General features: G+C 42.7%; 1 non-coding gene and 1 pseudogene across 1 annotated transcript; both read left to right on the top strand.

Moving 5' to 3' along the window:
* The first annotated feature begins 209 nt into the window (after positions 1–209).
* On the top strand, positions 210–284 carry Trnal-caa (transfer RNA leucine (anticodon CAA)). Its single transcript has one exon. It is a non-coding gene; the product is annotated as a tRNA-Leu (tRNA).
* A 902-nt stretch (positions 285–1,186) lies between these two features.
* On the top strand, positions 1,187–1,304 carry LOC126102319 (5S ribosomal RNA; annotated as a pseudogene).
* The last annotated feature ends 18,505 nt before the right edge of the window (positions 1,305–19,809 follow it).

A 19,809-nucleotide genomic window follows, 5' to 3' on the forward strand; every position in this document is an offset into this window, starting at 1 on the left:
CTCGGTCCTATATCAGCGCACACTCCGCTGTAGAGTGAAAATTTCATTCTAGAAACATCCCCCAGGCTGTGGCTAAGCCATGTCTGAGCAAAATCCTTTCTTTCAGGAGAGCTAGTTCTGCAAGGTTCGCCGGAGAGCTTCTGTAAAGTTTGGAAGGTAGGAGACGAGGTACCAGCAGAAGTAAAGCTGTGAGAATGGGGCGTGAGTCGTGCTTGGGTAGCTCAGTTGGTAGAGCACTTGCCCGCAAAAGGCAAAGGTCCCGAGTTCGAGTCTCGGTCCGGCACACAGTTTTGATCTGCCAGGAAGTTTCAGTATTTGTCATTTGTTTGGCTGACTCCAGCTACAGATGGCAAAAACTAAATTGTAATTATCCAGAGAAAATGTGCTCGATGATTCTCAGGAAGAACGTCCCGTGAACCAGAACTCCTCTGGCAAACTTTCATACATGGTACTGTGGATCAAAACAAGAAAAGTATGTACAGCAAACGCAGTTCTAAAATGTATACCGTAAGAACTATGAGCATTTTTTCATCTACGCTACTGTGAGACAGCTTTTCTAATGAAATCTCTTTGCTTTCCTTGTTTTGCGAGGTGTTCAAAAATGGCTTTAAGCACTATGCGACTTAAGCGTCTAAGGTCATCAGTCACCTAGAACTTAGAACGAATTAAACCTAACTAACCTAAGGACATCACACACATCCATGCCTGAGGCAGGATTCGAACCTGCGACCGTGGCGGTCGCTCGGTTCCAGACTGTAGCGCCTAGAACCGCACGGCCACTCGGGCCGGCTGCGATGTGTTAGTATAGACCAAAACAAGAATAAAGTGTCCAATAAACATGGCCTCTTAGGTGCACACTGAAAGTTTTGAGCACATCTTCGCTACTGTGGAAAACATCTTTTTTCTGAACAAGTGCTCCGCGCTCTTATTCTATGCATTTCAGAGCCCATGTTTACTGAACATTTTTTTCTTATTTTGGTCCATACTTCCTCCTCCGAAAGAACGGACAGCAAATAACTTGCTGTGGAAGAGACTTCTTACAGTATCGAGAATGAACATCTGCTCAAAGCTTTTAAGAGTATGCATTTTAGAGCCCATTTTACTAGATTTTTTTTCTTGGTTTGGTTGAAACTACATCCTCTGTAAGGTCTTCGGCAGAGCTCTGGTTCACCATTTATACAGGATGGCCAACGGTCTTGCCGCAGTGGTAACACCGATTCCCGTCAGATCACCGACGTTAAGCGCTGTCGGGCTGGGCTAGCACTTGGATGGGTGACCATCCGGTCTACCGGGCGCTGTTGGCAAGCGGGGTGCACTCAGCCCTTGTGAGGAAAACTGAGGAGCTACTTGACTGAGAAGTAGCGGCTCCGGTCTCGTAACTAACATACGGCCAGGAGAGCGGTGTGCTGACCACATGCCACCCCATATCCGCATCCGGTGACGCCTGTGGGTTGAGGAAGACACGGTGGACGGTCGGTACCGCTTCGTCCACCGGCGTCTGTGGACTGAGTCAACGTTTCCATTTATACAGGGTGAACATTAATAAAACCGACAAAGTGCACGAACGGATTCCTGATACCAAATGAAGGTCCTATGAACATGTGTCAGGAAATGCCCCATTGCCACGGCAGAGGGCACTGACGAATGACTGTTCCTCTGACCATGTGCCGTGTGTTCCTTGTCTCTTGCACGCTGTATGGTTGACGCAACGTACTGTAAGCAGCAGGATGGTCCGGTATTCATGTCGGGAACAAGCCGAGATGGTGTCTGGGTAAGGCCAAACAGACTGAAGCGGTCGAGAGGCAGCCCGACTACACCAAAACAAATACTCTTTCAGACACAACCTACATCACACAAAATTTTGTGTTTTTGGTGTTTGTGTGATCATTGGTCCTTTTTAGACAGACGAACTTGCAGGGAGTGGGCGGACTATGTGTATACGAGTTTTGGAGGACCGCGCTCTACATGATATTGAGACGAACCCTGATACAAAGTTCCAGGCATCTGGCCCGCCAACATGGCGTAAGCCAAAGTACGGCTATGTGTATCCTGCATGACAATCGCTACTAACCCTATCACCTGCAACCCCATGAGGCCATTTTGTACATGTCTTGTGACGTGCATGCGATGCAGCTCCGAACTGTGCTCCGAGGCGATCTGTTGTCGTTGCAAGCACACCGTCCAGTTCCGGACACATGTTCATAGGACATCTTTTCTTCCATTTACAGGCAGGAATCCGTCCCTGGAGTTAGCCGGTTATATTTCGGTTTGGGGAACGCACAGTCTCCGGAGGGTCATTACGGAGTTATTGGCCCAACTATTATTTGTGTATGTACTGCAATGAAATAGTACACAGCACAGCAATTGTCGACGGCATGCGTTATGTGTCTTGTTTGCTTAAATAAGAAATTAGAAACTAACTTAAGGCGTGTTTTGTAAAACATAATATAAAGTGCAGTTACATTAGTGTAAGTTTTAGTGAAGTGTTAAATAAGGTCAGACGGTGTAAAAAGTGTATTTTTTTTCCGTGCCTACGATCGTAATTATAGACCAAATTCTGCACATGAGATGGAACCACGCGACCGCTACGGTCGCAGGTTCGAATCCTGCCTTGGGCATGGATTTGTGTGATGTCCTTAGGTTAGTTAGGTTTAAGTAGTTCTAAGTTCTAGGGGACTGACGACCACAGCAGTTAGTGCTCAGAGCCATGTGAACCATTTGCACATCAGAAACTCAGGAAAAGAGTGTCATAAAAGATTACCTCTATCGTTTTTCTAAGATTCCCGTTGCCTTGTTAACATAGGCGTTAAGGAAAGTTTACGCCGTCGCTTGCTGCATACGCATTTAGACAGTCTGGTCGTACCATTTGCTGTATTTTGAAATGTTTTTGTGATTTTTGTCTCAAGAAAGTAGGAGAAGCTTTATTTGATCAGTTAAAAGTGGTTGGCGAAAGCTTGCGACTGTGAAATCAATGATTTTGTTTTTTTATGAAATAAATTTTGCTGCTGCTGATCGCGATTTTCCATTACTTAATTCCTACATACCGATGCGTTTCGTTAGATAGATCCCATTCCCGAATACGTTTTTCTTGTATTAAGACATTTATTACTTTGCCATAATATACGAAAACCGTCCTTTAGAATGGGAATCATTTCCCGAAATGAGTCGTGTACAAACTAATGAGAAAGTTTTGACTGGCAAAAGAAAAAGTTATTTTATAACAAACAAAAAGAAGTTACTCTTCATGTTCCACTATGCAGGAGTTAGACCTTCGAGTTTCCCCTAAGTACACGTCACCGAACTCACAAAGTATCTCGAATGCTCCCAGAATACCGGGAGATTTCGCGGTATCCCTCGTGGACCTCATCAAATTTTCGATCCTGTGACTGCTCATGAAAGTTCATGATGCCTGTCCTGTGAACGATGATGCCATTTACGTAAGGCAAGTGCGCCACCGCGAGCTGTTCTATTTCTTTTTCTCTCCTGCTATTTTCTTTCAGGCGGTTAGCAAACTAGACTCACAATCGGGAGGATTGCTCTTCAGATTCGCACCGGACGATCGAGATTTAGCTTTTCTGTGATTTCACTAAATCGTTTACGGCAACTGCCGGGATGGTTCCTCTGAAAGGGAGCGGCTGATTTCCTTCCCCGTTCTTCAAACAATCCGAGCTTGTGTTCTGTATCGACGGAACGAGAAACTCTAGTCTTAACTCCTTTCTTATTTTCTTTCAGTTACTGTTGTGTTGGCAGAAGAGCCAACACCGTGTTACTAGTGGAGGCCGAAATGCACGTGTTTTAGCTCACGCAGGCTGGCGTGAGGAGGGAAGAACTATACTGACGTGAGGTCTGGAACATGACAAGGAATTAGAATTTAGAAAGCGGACGTAATTAGTTTGATACTTAACTTTCATCCATTAACGATGAACGTCGCTCTTGACGGTACATTATTCACAATATTATCTGTTCAGAATACATTCGTGAAGAATATGGCGCCTTGATAGGTCGTAGCAAATGACGTAGCTGAAGGCTATGCTACACTGTCGTCTGTGCAAATGAGAGCGTATGTAGTCAGTGAGCCATCGCTAGCAAAGTCGGCTGTCCAACTGGGGCGAGTGCTAGGTAGTCTCTCTAGACTAGACCTGCCGTGTGGTGGCGCTCGGTCTGCAATCACTGATAGTGGCGACACGCGGTTCCGACGTATACTAACGGACCGCGGCCGATTTAAAGGCTACCACCTAGCAAGTGTTGTGTCTGGCGGTGACACCACAGTTATTCTGTGCTGTCGCTATCGTTTTTTTTTTTTTCAAATTATTGAATCAAGTTCTTGACCATTATCCTCTCTCGACCAGTGTATCATCATAAGTACACTGGAGGAATTCATTTATTGTATTCTGTATTACGAAACAAATATAAATTTGCAAGGTTCCATGATTTTTTTCTTCATGTGCCCGTATTTCGATAGATAAGGGAACTATAGCAGCATCTTTATATAGTAAGAATGACACTAGCAGCAGTATTTATATGGCATTCTCCAAAAATGTTCAAATGTTTGAGAATTACTAAGTGACTAAACTGACATTCTCCAAGGAAGTGTTAAGGCCCTTTGCCGTTCCTGATCGCTATAAACCATTTATGAGACAATTTGAGCAGCCCTCCGATATTTTTTTTTTTTTTTTTTTTTGTAGATGATGATGTAATTTACCACCTAGCAATATCATCCAAAGATCACAACCAACTGCAAAATGATTTAAACAAGATACTTGTATTCTGCGAAAAGTGACAGTTGACTCTGAATAATGAAGAGTGTGGGGTATCCCAGATGGAAACTAAAAGGAATCAATCAAATTTTGATTACACGATAAATCACGCAAATCTACAGGATGTCAATCCAACTAAATCCTTGGGAAATAAAATTACTAACGATTTAAACTGGAAGGATTACCTAGTTAATTACTTAACGTAGTGGGGAAGGTGAACCAGAGACTGCGATTGATTGGCAGTACATTTCGAAGGTCTGCTAAAGAGACTACCTACACTCCGCTTGTCCGTCCTCTTCTACAGTACTTCTGCACGGTATAGGATTTGTACCAGGTGGGACTGACAGTGGATATCGAAAAAATTCAAAGAAGAGTAGCTCGTTTTCTGTTATCGCGGAATTGGGGGAGAAAGATTGTCACTGATATGATAAGGAGAGTTATGGTGGCAATAATTAAATCGAAGGTATTTTTCGTAGCAGCGAACCCGTCAGGTTAGCCGAAAGCACTAATGCGCTGCTTCTTGGACTCGGGTAGGCGCGCCGGTCCCGGATCGAATCCGCCCACCGGATTAATGACGAAGGCCTGGATGTGGGTTTTAGGCGGTTTTCCCCATCCCTCTAGGTGAATACCGGGCTGGTCCCCACGACCCGCCTCTGCTACACGCCTCACAGACATTTGAAAAACGTCAGCACTTTTCCATGATTTACGCTAGACGCAGACAGGTGGGGTACTATGATTCCATCCTGGGGGTTACGGGGTGGCGGCAAGAAGGGCATCCGGACACCCCTTCAAATAAACATGCCAAATCCGAATTAACCATGCCAACCCCGCGCACAATGCGGGACAGCGGCGCAAGCGAAAGATTTTTCGCTGCAGCGAGACCTTTCCACAAATTTTCGATCACCAACAGTCTCCTACATATGCGGAAATATTTTGTAGACGGCAGCATAGAAACGGAGGAACGGTCATCGTAATAACTGATATCAGAGCTCGTACGGGAAGATTGAAGGGTTCATTTTCCCGCGCGGTCTTAGAGAGTGGAACGGTAGAGAAATAACCTGAAGCTGTTTCAACGAACCCTTCATCCGAGAAGTTCGAATTGCAGAGTAGTCATGTATCTGTAGATGTGTTCTATTTGCAACAGATTTAGGTTTTTCGTTACTCAGCGTTTCTGTTCAAGTCGTAAAAAGGTTCAACACAGCAGGTATCAAATCTTTACAGCCTTCGTAAAACCTATAATGGTGATTACCCAGATATAAAATCTAATCCTATAGACTACTGGCCATTAAAATTGTTACACCTAGAAAAAATGCAGATGATGAACGGGTATTTATTGGACAAATATATTATACTAGAACTGACATATGATTACATTTTCAGGCAAACTGGGTGCATAGATCCTGAGAAAGCAGTACCCAGAACAACCACCTCTGGCCGTAATAATGGCCTTGACACGCTTGGCCATTGAGTCAAACAGAGCTAGGATGGCGTGTACAGGTACAGCTGACCATATATCTTTAACACGATACCACAGTTCATCATGAGTAGTGATTGGCTTATTGTGACGAGCCAGTTACTCGGCCACCATTGACCAGACGTTTTCAGTTGGTGAGAGATCTGGAGAATGTGCTGGCCAGGGCAGCATTCGAACATTTTCTGTACCCAGAAAGGCCCGTACAGGACCTGCAACATGCGGTCGTGCATTATCCTGCTTAAATATAGGGTTTTGCAGGGATCGAATGAAGGGTAGAGCCACAGGTCGTAATACATCTGAAATGTAACGTCCCCTGTTCAAAGTGCCGTCATGCGAACAAGAGGTGACAGAGACGTGTAACGAATGGCACCCCACACCATCACGCTGGTGGATACGCCAGTATGGCGATAACGAATACACGCTTCCAATGTGCGTTCACCGCGATGTCGCCAAACACGGATGCGACCATCATGATTCTGTAAAGAGAACCCGGATTCAACCGAAAAAACGACGTTTTGCCATTCGTGCACCCAGGTTCGTCGTTGAGTACACCATTGGAGGCGCTTCTGTCTGCGATGCAGCGTCAAGGGTGACCACAGCCATGGTCTCCGAGCTGATAGTCCATGCTGCTGCAAACGTCGTCGAACTGTTCGTGCAGATGGTTGTTGTCTCGCAAACGTCCCCATCTGTTGACTCAGGGATCGAGACGTGGCTGTACGATCCGTTACAGCCATGCGGATAACATGCTAGTGATACGAGGCCATTGGGATCCAGCACGGCGTTCCGTATTATCCTCCTGAACCCACCGATTCCATATTCTGCTAACAGTCACTGGATCTCGACCAACGCGAGCAGCAATGTCGCGATACGATAAACCGCAATCGCGATAGGCTACAATCCGACCGTTATCAAAGTCTGAATCGTAATGGTACGCAATTCTCCTTCTTACACGAGGCATCACAACAACGTTTCACCAGGCAACGCCGCTCAACTGCTGTTTGTGTATGAGAAATCGGTTGGAAACTTTCCTAATGTCAGGACGTTGTAGGTGTCGCCACCGGCGCCAACCTTGTGTGAATGCTCTGAAACCTAATCATTTGCATATCACAGCATCTTCTTCCTGTCGGTTAAATTTCGCGTCTGTAGCACGTCATCTTCCTGGTGTAACAATTTTAGTGGCCAGTAGTGTACGTCAATATTCTACCTTCAGCAGTAGGGAATAAAACATATTAATTCGCCATCGTTTTGAAACTACGTCGTAACGCATGACAGGCGTAGCCTCGTTGCCAACAGGTGGTTCAGCGTCCGTAGGACGCGTCCTGAATGAATAAACAGACCCGCGACAGCGGCTGGCAGTAGCTTTTATCAGGCGAGGATTTAAGACCGCTGAGGATCTCGGTGTGGGACGTGGAGGAACTCGAGAGAGGCGCGCCGTTGCGCTGCCAGCGTTCCCTCTCCGCAGGAGCAACGCCCGGCCATTAAGATTTCCGGCGCACTGTACACACTGTGCCGGGACAGGCTGATGTTATCTGGGAGATTAAGACCTCGCGGCGCGATACGAGGTGTTTCGGGCAATTTGCGTCTGGCTTTAGTTACTCGAGTGCGCTCAGCTACTGCAGCTGAGTTACCCGTAGTCGCGGACGAGGAGCTATTCAGCTAAACTAGTTGCAGAGATTTTGAAGATTTCTTATGGCGTGATATGTGCCTGTTAATACGCTCCTTCAAAATGATTGCTCTGTGTGTCGCCCTAAAACAAGATGACTAGTGTGAAAAGGTTTCCGACCTGATTATGGTCGCGTAGCGGGAATTAACAGACTTTAGAAGCGGAATGGGTAGTTGGAGCTAGACGCAGTGGACATTCCATTTCGAAAATCGTTCGTGAACTGAATAATCCCACGATCCTTAGTGTCAAGAGTGTGCTACAATCCTGTCTCACTCCCTTCCCAACCACTGCTTCCCTTTCATGCCCCTCGACTCTTATAACTGCCATCTGCTTTCTATACAAATTGTAAATAGCATTTCGCTCTCTGTATTCTACCCTTGCCACCTTTAGAATCTGAAAGAGAGTATTCCAGTCAACATTGTCAAAAGCTTTCTCTAAGTCTACAAATGCTAGAAACGTAGGTTTGCCTTTCCTTAATCTTTCTTCTAAGATAAGTCGTAGGGTCAGTATTGCCTCACGTGTTCCAATATTTCTATGGAATCCAAACTGATCTTCCCCGAGGTCGGCTTCTACCAGTTTTTCCATTCGTCTGTAAAGAATTCGTGTTAGTATTTTGCAGCTGTGACTTATTAAACTGATAGTTCGGTAATTTTCACATCTGTCAACGCCTGCTTTCTTTGGGATTGGAATTATTATATTCTTCTTGAAGTCTGAGGGTATTTCGCCTGTCTCATACATCTTGCTTACCAGATGCTAGAGTTTTATCAGGACTGGCTCTCCCAAGGCCATCAATTCTAGGTAGGATGTTCATAATATTAAAGTCAAGGACGAAATGAATACAGCTGGATTGTGATGCGTTCCATACATTCCCGAACTCCGGTAATAACAAATTCAAAAATCAAAGCAGCATGGTTGTTCTTATGGTCAAAGTAGTGTCTGATGAAATGCAAAGTAATGTAATGGCCTCAGCGAGTCAAGGAAAAAGCAGATGAGAAGTAGAGACTTGCTTAAAATCGAAACTGAGAACAAAAAAGTAATAAAAGGAATTGTCTTACCGAAGAAATAATATTGTACACAATGACCGAAGCAAAGAAGGTATCATAATTAGAGGGGCACAGATAAAGGAAGATTTCTTCAACAAAAGAATTCTGCAGTTACTGGGAATTGATTTGGAAATGAGGAAAAAATTAATGAAAGTGTGCGACTGGAGCACAGCACTGCGTAGAAGTGAAACGAGGACTTTGGGAAATCCGAAGGATAAGGAACTGTGAGTATTTGAAATGTGATGCTATCGAAGAATGTTAATGACATGAATTTTTCGCCCACTCCCAAGAGACTTCCTGTCACAGAGTTCATATGCTCTGTGGAACAAGCAGTACACAGCCTACCCGAAGATCAAGCAGAGGAAATAAGGCAAGAAGTGTCGCACACATTACGTCTTGCTCGACCACCGCGGGATAACATCTCTTCCGCAGAGAGAGCAGCCATTCGTTCCTTGAAGAATGATGATGAAGTAGTAGTTTTACCAGCTGACAAGGGGAATGCCACGGTTGTAATGACGCGGAATGATTATGTCCTAAAAATGGATTTACTTATCAACGACCCGGCGTACAGAAGACTATCGAATGACCCAACAGAAAGGATCAAACGTAAGACACTTTCACTGTTGAAAAAGAGTTCGTTGTCAGATGATCTACGTAAGAAACTTCATCCTGGTGCTGCCGTTCCGCCTAGGTTGTATGGTCTGCCTAAGTTGCATAAGGAAGGGGTTCCTCTACGCCCTATTGTTAGTAATTTGGGTGCACCCACATATAACCTTGCAAAGTATTTATCATCTGCTCTCAGTCCATTTGTTGGCAAGTGTGAACACCATATATCCAGTTCGGTGGATTTTATTCGACGATTGGGATCTTTGAAGTTGAGTCCTTCAGATTTGTTAGTGAGTTTCGAGGTGGTATCCCTATTTACACGAGTTCCTCTGGAAGAGTCCCTTAGTTTGATCAGGGAAAAACTGGATGAAGAGCTGGTGAAGCTTTGTGGTCATGTGCTGACCACGTATTTTTTTATTTAATGGTAATATTTTTTAACAGAATGACGGAGTGGCTACGGGTAGTCCTTTGTCACCCATAGTCGCCAATTTATTTGTGGAGGACTTCGAGGACATGGCACTGAGGACTTCAGCTGTGCAACCAACGTGCTTCTGGAGATACGTGGACGATACCTTCTTCGTCTGGCTGCATGGACGTGATGCTCTTAACAGATTTTTGGACCACTTCAGCTGTCTTCATCCCCGTATCAAATTTACTATGGAGGTTGAAAATGATGGGATGCTTCCATTTTTAGACGTAATGGTTTACACAAAACCAGATGGAACGTTGGGACACAGTGTTCGCCGAAAGCAGACACACACAGATTAGTATCTGCATCCTAGGAGTTGACATCCACCACACCAACGTAGTGGCGTCCTTAGGACTTTGGTACGGAGAGCATATGCCATTTGCGACGCAGACAGCTTAACCCAAGAACTTGAGCATTTGATGACTGCTTTTAAGGAAAATGGATACACCGAGAAGCAGATTCGTCGGGCTATGGAGTTTGGACCATCTCCGGAGGTGTACGAAGAGGAACATAGATCTGTGGCCTTTCTTCCTTATGCTGGAGGCTTATCGGTTAAGATTGGACGAATTTTAAGGAATTTTAACATTAAGAGTGTTTTCCGTCCACCTTCTAAGATTAGGGCCCTGCTCGGCTCCGTAAAGGATGATTTGGGGCTTAGGAAACCCGGGGTGTACTAAATTCCATGTCAATGTGGGAAAGCTTCCGTTGGCCGTTCTGTTCGTACAGTGCAAGACGTGTGTGGAACATCGCCGGCATACGAGGCTACAACAGCCGGAAAAATCGGCGGTAGCAGAACACTTGTCTAAATGAGGGACACAAAATGAAATTTGAGGAAACTGTTGGGGTTGCCAACATTTTCGGTTTTTGGAACAGTGTGTATAAAGAGGCGATTGAAATTAGGTTGACTGATAATTTAATCAACAGAGACAATGGGTTTCCTCTTAGCAAAACGTGGAATCCTGTATTATCTCGCATCAAAACTGAACGGTCTTCGGTGCGGCCTTGATTGCGATATATCGTTGCCAGCAATGTTTTACTAAGGGCGGCGCCACCTCCCTGTTTTGGAAGGCAGAAACTGTGATGAGAGGCGCATGCGCCTTGTACTGAACGGTGGCCTATATAGGACGTCGATTTGCAACCTGGGGTCAGTTCTCAGCGGGACTCATCAGCATAAGCAGCATTTTCCTGAAGATGACGAACAGTTGGATCGCCGAAATATCGAGTCAAGTTGATTTTAGGATCCGGCAGCAAACCCGAAGAGACTTTCAAGACAATTGTATGTAAACTTCACAGTACACAGCAAATGCAATTTACAACAACTTGTAAGTAGGCTGTTTAGGTTTTTTTATTGGTAACGCCACGTAGCGCTCTGTATGAAAATCACTGGCTGTGCTGTGTGCAGTCTGTGGCTGGTTTGCATTGTTGTAGGCTATTGTAGTGTTGGGCAGTTGGCTGTGAACAGCGCGTAACGTTGCGCAGTTGGAGGTGAGCCGCCAGCAGTGGCGGATGTGGGGAAGTGAGATGGCGGATTTTTGAGAGCGGATGATCTGGACGTGTGTCCATCAGAAACAGTACATTTGTAAGAATGGATGTCATGAACTGCTATATATATAATGACTTTTGAACACTATTAAGGTAAATACATTGTTTGTTCTCTATCAAAATCTTTCATTTGCTAACTATGCCTATCAGTAGTTAGTGCCTTCAGTAGTTTGAATCTTTTATTTAGCTAGCAGTATTGGCGTTCAGTGTATTGCAGAAGTTTGAGTAACGAAGATTTTTGTGAGGTAAGTGATTTGTGAAACGTATAGGTTAATTTAGTCAGGGCCATTCTCTTGTAGGGATTATTGAAAGTCAGATTGCGCTGCGCTAAAAAAATATTGTGTGTCAGTTTAAGCACAGTCATGTATAATTTTTCTTAGGCGACGTTTCATATGTCGACACTTAGCTGAGGATACCTCAATGGAATCTTCTGATTTTTTCTTGTAGTTTGTGTAATTAGTGTAGCTTTTGTTTATTGCTAGCACGTAATTGTAGAGAGAATCTCCTTTGTAGTTGCAGTCTTTCATTGTTGTAGAGTAAAACAGTTGTGGCATGTATGTAGATTTGCACCAAGTATTTCGCAGCTGCGCTTGCAATTAACTAGATATTATTTTCAGTGCTATGTTAATGTGTTCTCTTATTTTTGCTCTTCAAATTGTGCTTTTCTGTGTTATCGTGTGAAATATTGTGACAATAATGGCGTGTGAAAAACGTAACACTGGGCTCCAAAGTAAACTGAGAAATAATAGTGACGACGAGTGTAGGTTATCAGCACCACTGTGTAATGAATTAACAGACATTCAAAGTAGTAATTTGGTAATTGTGCATTGGGAAATGGAGCGGGAGGCAAATAATGGTGTGGACAGTGAAACAAGTAGTGAACAGGGAAGCATTATCGATCGATCGGTCGGCAACAGCTCGCCTCAGGAAACCGAAATGACAGAACACAATATTGCAAATACTGTAGACTCAGGTTTTGGGTCCTCACAGTTTTCTCAAACGAATAAAGACACATTTTCTGCTTGTCAAAATGTGAATGTTGCCGGTGAAAATGCAGTGCCAAAAAGGACAGAGAAACAGATTCCAGACACTAATACATTATTATTGCAATTAATGCAACAAATGGAATAAAATCAGAGACAAAAACAGCAAAAGCTTCAAAAGTTAGACACAATGGAACAAAATCAGAGACAAACACAGCAAAAGCTTCAAAAGTTAGACACAACACTTGAACAAACACGTGAGGATTTAACTACTGAGTTACATAAGATTGAATCGAAATGTCAAGAAGTCTGTAATGACGTAAAAATGCAAATTTGTGAGCATTTTCAACCTATTTTTTCACGGCATGAAAATGCATTACAGAATCACAAAGCAGCCATAAAAGAACTGCAAACTATTGTTCATGAAAATCATGAGACCTTGCAAGCTAAAATTGACTCAGTTGCTTCTACCGATTCGGTTACGTAACTTGCAAAAACTCAGGAAAACTTAAAGGACACAGTAGATACTCTGAAAATTGGTTCATAAAGACACATGGAGGAAATTAGTTCATTATCAGAGAAAGTAGTTGAACTTTTGGATCAGCTAAATAATTTATCTACGAATGTAGATGATAATCTGAATGACACAAAACCGGTAGTCTTTAACGACACAGAAGAGTGCAAACAAATTAGGAAATTCAAACAAAATCAGAATCAAATTCATACGCAACACCAAAGAGAAATCCGGGAAGTACAAGATCAGTTGACACAGGTAATACAAGAATTACATATTTTAGAGGACACTCGCACTCCAATACGGGAAGAGGGACATAGAAATACGTACAGCCACTAAATAATAACACAGGGCACTTCGGAAATCATGAAAGAAATTGGCAAGGTACACCGAATTTTGAGATGGAACCGCCGAAACGACGTAACAATGACCGACATGCGACTCGCCGACATGATGATTTTGCCTATAAGCTGTTTATTACTACACGTAAATTCAAAACATTTAAGAATTCCGGCAACGACATTCATCCACAAGCGTGGCTTCATCAATTTTCTCATTGTTTTCCTCCCAACTGGTCATTAGAGCACAGATTAGAATTTATGTGTGGCTATTTAGAGAAAGAACCAGCTGTAAGAATGCGATCGGTCATTCACGATTGTCACAGTGAAGGAGAATTTTATCATGCCTTCCTCTCAGCATATTGGTCTCAAGCTACACAAGACCGAGTAAAACATAGCATCATAATGATGAAACATTTCGAACAATCTGAATTTTCCAGTCTTGTGAAATGTTTTGAAGACATGTTGCACAAGAATCAGTACCTGTCAAACCCGTACAGCCCCTCAGAACTCACCCGCATTTGCTTAATCAAATTACCTGAACATTTACGACATATTATTTTGGCAGGACAATGGAAAGACGACATTGAAGCTTTTCAGGGACTGTTACAAGAATTGGAAATTGACACTGACAATCGCAGAACCCAAAAACAGGAGCACAACAACTACAGGTCACATCCGTCACAATTCCGCGATGACAGAAATAATAAATGGACACGACAAGGGTATTCTTACAACATAAATCGTGACCAAAACAGACACCACCCGTATGACAACCGTTGGCAGAGTAGTAATAATTACAGGGCTAGATCACCTCTCCGCGGTAATGACTATCACAGAGACAATCAGAGAAACAGACAATATGGGAACCAAGATAATTATTATCAAGGGAGAAAGAATAACTTCAGACGCAACGGTTCAGCTCGCAGTTACCATTCAGGGAGAAGTTCTCTACCACGTGACCGACAAGAAAGAAACTGTGGAATCTACCGAAATAATCATAACAACAGACCTGAATTTCATCAGAACTGGCGGGATTCAAACAGGGCTGGGCCGTCTCGGCAAGGCGAATTTGTAGAAGTTAGATCTCCAAATCCCAATAACGACGCGCGCCAACAAAGAGACAGACAATGACTCGCACCGCAGGCAGCCGTGTGCGCCGGCTGGCTCAGAGAAAAATAACATAGACACTAACCTTGAGAAAAATCTGAGCATTCTTTACCGATGTACAATATACCACACGATAATTCCATGGAAGCTGGAGCTGTGCATAGTAGGAAGAGTAAAGGTTTACACCACATTTCACATGTAAAACCGTTTATTGAAGGATAAGCTGCTTTTTAACTTAGTCCTTGCTATAAAATTTTTAACTTCACATTACTAGTATGTGTTGTCACACTTAGAAACTGTTAACATGCAACTATGTTTTAAAATTAAATATCCAGTCTAGAACCTAGGGAAAATATTTAGACAGTAATTATGAATGCATTGTTATAGTGAACAGACGACACAGTGTTATTGTGTGTGTACATTCTTGCTTGTTAGTTGCACGATTACGTAACGACTATAAGGCTTACATACTTAGAACATATACCGGCACTGCTAATGATATTTTTACGCAACATTTTGGTTTACTTGAAAAGACATTCTTTATTTGAAGTACTTTCTGTGGGATTAAAGATGACTTAGCATTTGGTTTCTTTGACAGCTACACGATTATATCATGACGCTACTAATGTGTGACACAATTTACATTGTTGCTTTTGCGGTGTATTTGTTTTATATCTGCATAGTCTTTCTGAAATCTTCTGGAAAGTAAAACATGTTTTAGTAATAACTTTTGTGGTATAGCTACAATGAGACAGCCTTTTTCGTAACACAAGAATACATTACAGGGTAGTACTTTGTTGATCACGGTACTGTACGTAATAACTACGATATCTACACGCATAGCATTTCGCTTTTGTTTATTATGAGGTAAGTACATTGACTTCCACAGAACTTTGCTTACCGACGACGATAATTACGACACTTGGCACATTTTTTACCCTTAAGTAATGACAGAGATTATCTTACAACAAGACGCACAGTTTAGCGCTACAGTACACGTATTTGAGTGATTAATTTTGTACTTAAAACATTTATTTTTAAAGATTTTTGAATTACAAAGATAAAAGGTTTTGCGTGATACATTTCATTCCATTGCTGTAATTTGTAACACTTGATGGTATAATTACATTAATCCTCAAGGGGTACACGCCTACTTTGTGTACCATGTGTTTGGCAAGCACAAGGAGCCCTAGCTAATGTGGTATTTGCTTATACAACTTTACACATCGGTACCATATTCCTCTAACACAGAATTACACAGCTATCTGATTATTTAACAGAGAAACAAACTTTTTTTTTACTACATCAGTGACACATGTTTACACAATTACACAGTTGGATAACTTCACACTTATGAAACTGTATTTTGTCTGCACTTTGTGAACTGTGCATATTTTTTCGGAACCATTGTGACACTATGAGAGCTTTGAATGTCGTATTTGGTAAGGGATCATGAGTTTTGAAGTACGTTTGAGGTAGATGACTTTATTGAAGCTTTTGAAATTATTAAAAGAAGCTGCGACGATTTTGAGATGTGTGTGATCTGTTATGATGTTACTATTACGACGACGATGTGTATTACGCTGTTGAGATATGTTTATGATCAATAAGCTGATGCTATATGAGGAATTTGATTATGCTACGTATTTATTCATCATCATCATCATTTAAGACTGATTATGCCTTTCAGCGTTCAGTCTGGAGCATAGCCCCCCTTATACAGTTCCTCCATGATCCCCTATTCAGTGCTAACATTGGTGCCTCTTCTGATGTTAAACCTATTACTTCAAAATCATTCTTAACCGAATCCAGGTACCTTCTCCTCGGTCTGCCCCGACTCCTCCTACCCTCTACTGCTTAATCCATGAGTCTCTTGGGTAACCTTGCTTCTCCCATGCGTGTAACATGACCCCACCATCTAAGCCTGTTCGCCCTGACTGCTACATCTATAGAGTTCATTCCCAGTTTTTCTTTGATTTCCTCATTGTGGACACCCTCCTGCCATTGTTCCCATCTACCAGTACCTGCAATCATCCTAGCTACTTTCATATCCGTAACCTCAACCTTGTTGATAAGGTAACCTGAATCCACCCAGCTTTCGCTCCCATACAACAAAGTTGGTCGAAAGATTGAACGGTGCACAGATAACTTAGTCTTGGTACTGACTTCCTTCTTGCAGAAGAGAGTACATCGTAGCTGAGCGCTCACTGCATTAGCTTTGCTACACCTCGCTTCCAGTTCTTTCACTATGTTGCCATCCTGTGTGAATATGCATCCTAAGTAGTTGAAACCGTCCACCTGTTCTAACTTTGTTCCTCCTATTTGGCACTGAATCCGTTTATATTTCTTTCCCACTGACATTACTTTCGTTTTGGAGATGCTAATCTTCATACCATAGTCCTTACATTTCTGATCTAGCTCTGAAATATTACTTTGCAAACTTTCAATCGAATCTGCCATCACAACTAAGTCATCTGCATATGCAAGACTGCTTATTTTGTGTTCACATATCTTAATCTCACCCAGCCAGTCTATTGTTTTCAACATATGATCCATAAATAATATGAACAACAGTGGAGACAGGTTGCAGCCTTGTCTTCCCCCTGAAACTACTCTGAACCATGAACTCAATTTACCGTCAACTCTAACTGCTGCCTTACTATCCATGTAAAGACCTTTAATTGCTTGCAAAAGTTTGCCTCTTATTCCATAATCTCGTAGAACAGACAATAACTTCCTCCTAGGAACCCGGTAATATGCCTTTTTTAGATCTATAAAGCATAGATACAATTCCCTGTTCCACTCATAACACTTCTCCATTGTTTGCCGTAAGCTAAAGATCTGGTCCTGACAACCTCTAAGAGGCCTAAACCCACACTGATTTTCATCCAATTGGTCCTCAACTAATACTCGCACTTTCCTTTCAACAATAGCTGAGAAGATTTTACCCACAACGCTGATTAAAGAGATACCTCTGTAGTTGTTACAATATTTTCTGTTTCCATGTTTAAAGATTGCTGTGATTACTGCTTTTGTCCAGTCTGATGGAACCTGTCCCGACTCCCAGGCCATTTCAATTATCCTGTGTAGCCATTTAAGACCTGACATTCCACTGTATTTGATGAGTTCCGACTTAATTTCATCCACCCCAGCCGCTTTATTGCACTGCAATCTATTGACCATTTTTTCCACTTCCTCAAATGTGATCCTATTTCCATCATCATTCCTATCCCACTCTACCTCGAAATCTGAAACATTACTGATCGCATTTTCACCTACATTGAGCAACTCTTCAAAATAGTCCATCCATCTGCCCAAGGCATCCACAGGATTCACCAGCAGTTTTCCTGACCTGTCCAAAATACTTGTCATTTCCTTCTTACTTCCCTTTCGAAGACTGCTAATTACACTCCAGAATGGTTTTCCAGCAGCTTAACCCATAGTCTCCAACCTGTTTCCAAAGTCTTCCCATGATTTCTTCTTGGATGCTGCAATTATCTGTTTGGCTTTGTTTCTTTCTTCAACATAACTTTCTCTGTCTACCTGGGTTCTGGTATGTAGCCATTTTTGATACGCCTTCTTTTTCCTTTTACAGGCTGCCTTGACTGTATCATTCCACCAAGCTGTTTACTTCATCCTACTTTTACACACTACTGTTCCAAGACATTCTTTAGCCACTTCTAGTACTGTGTCCCTGTAGCTTGTCCATTCCTTTTCCGATGACTGTAATTGACTACATTCAACTAATTGGTACCTTTCTGAGATCGCTGTTATGTACTTGTGCCTGATTTCTTTATCCTGAAGTTTCTCCACTCTTATCCTCCTACATATGGACCTGACCTCCTGCACTTTCAGCCTCACAATCCCAATTTCACTGCAGATTAAATAATGATCAGTGTCATCAAAGAATCCCCTGAATACACGTGTGTCCCTTACAGCCTTCCTGAATTCCTGATCTGTTATTATATAGTCAATGACAGATCTGGTTCCCCTGCCTTCCCAAGTATACCGGTGAATGTTCTTATGTTTAAAAAAGGAGTTTGTGATTACTAAGCCCATACTGGCACAGAAATCCAAGAGTTGTTTCCCGTTCCTGTTGGCCTCCATATCCTCTCCAAATTTACCCATAACCGTTTCATACCCTTCTGTTCGATTTCCAATCCCGGCGTTAAAATCACCCATGAGCAGAACACTGTCCTTGTCCTTTACTCTAACAACTACATCACTGAGTGCCTCATAAAAACTATCCATCTTATCTTGATCTGTCCCTTCACAATGCGAATATACTGACACAATCCTAATTTTCTTGCTAGACACTGTCAAATCTATCCACATCAGTCGTTCGTTTACATACCTTATTGCAACTACGCTGGGTTCCATTTCTTTCCTGATGTAAGGCCCTACACCCCATTGTGCTATTCCTGCTTTGACTCCTGACAGGAAGACCTTGTATTCTCCCACTTCCTCTTCTTTCTCACCCCTTACCCGAATGTCACTAACAGCTAAAACGTCCAGCCCCATCTTACTTGCAGCCTCTGCCAGCTCTACCTTCTTCCCAGAGTAGCCCCCATTGATATTAATAGCTCCCCATCTCATTACCATTTGTTTGCCAAGTCATATCTTAGGAGTCCATGGTTTGTCAGTTAGAGGTGGGACTCCGTCACCTCCAAAGGTCCGAGGCATTTTGCTCTGATTGTTGCCAGCATCATATTTAAAGTACCAGGGAAGCAGGTTGCTAGCCTTACTAGCCCCGAGTCCCATTGGGTTTTACCCCTAACGGCTGAGGGACTAACCGGAGGATTTGGTAGTCTTTGCTGTCTGAACACAAAGGTGACCACGACTCAGAATATGTCCGAGATGCCCAGCCTTATTCCAAAGTAACTGGTATCCCGACTGTCGGGACCACTTACTTAGCCACTCATACGTTGCCCGTGGTTCATGAACTAGGACATGACTACAGGAACCCACACCATGAACCACTATGTATTTATTATGATGAAATATTGAAGTGTCGACGAATATGTATATAGTAATAAGGTAAGGAATAATGAGTAGTGGTTAGGCACTCTGATTTGAGAAAATGGATGTTGGAAACCAAGAATCGTACTTTAACAGTTATGAAATGTGTATAAATGCGTGAATGTATCACAATGCCGGCGAAAATTTTTTGGACGCTGTTATATTTACAGGATTTTGTTTCTACACATTTGTAACGCAAATTCTCGACCTGCGAAATTTTATACGAGACTGTCACTGTAGCGGAAACTGCAGTCGTAAATATTTCGGTAAGAAAGGTAAGTGGCCTTGACA

Source organism: Schistocerca cancellata, chromosome 9 (assembly GCF_023864275.1).
Source record: "Schistocerca cancellata isolate TAMUIC-IGC-003103 chromosome 9, iqSchCanc2.1, whole genome shotgun sequence".
Lineage (NCBI taxonomy): Eukaryota > Metazoa > Arthropoda > Insecta > Orthoptera > Acrididae > Schistocerca > Schistocerca cancellata.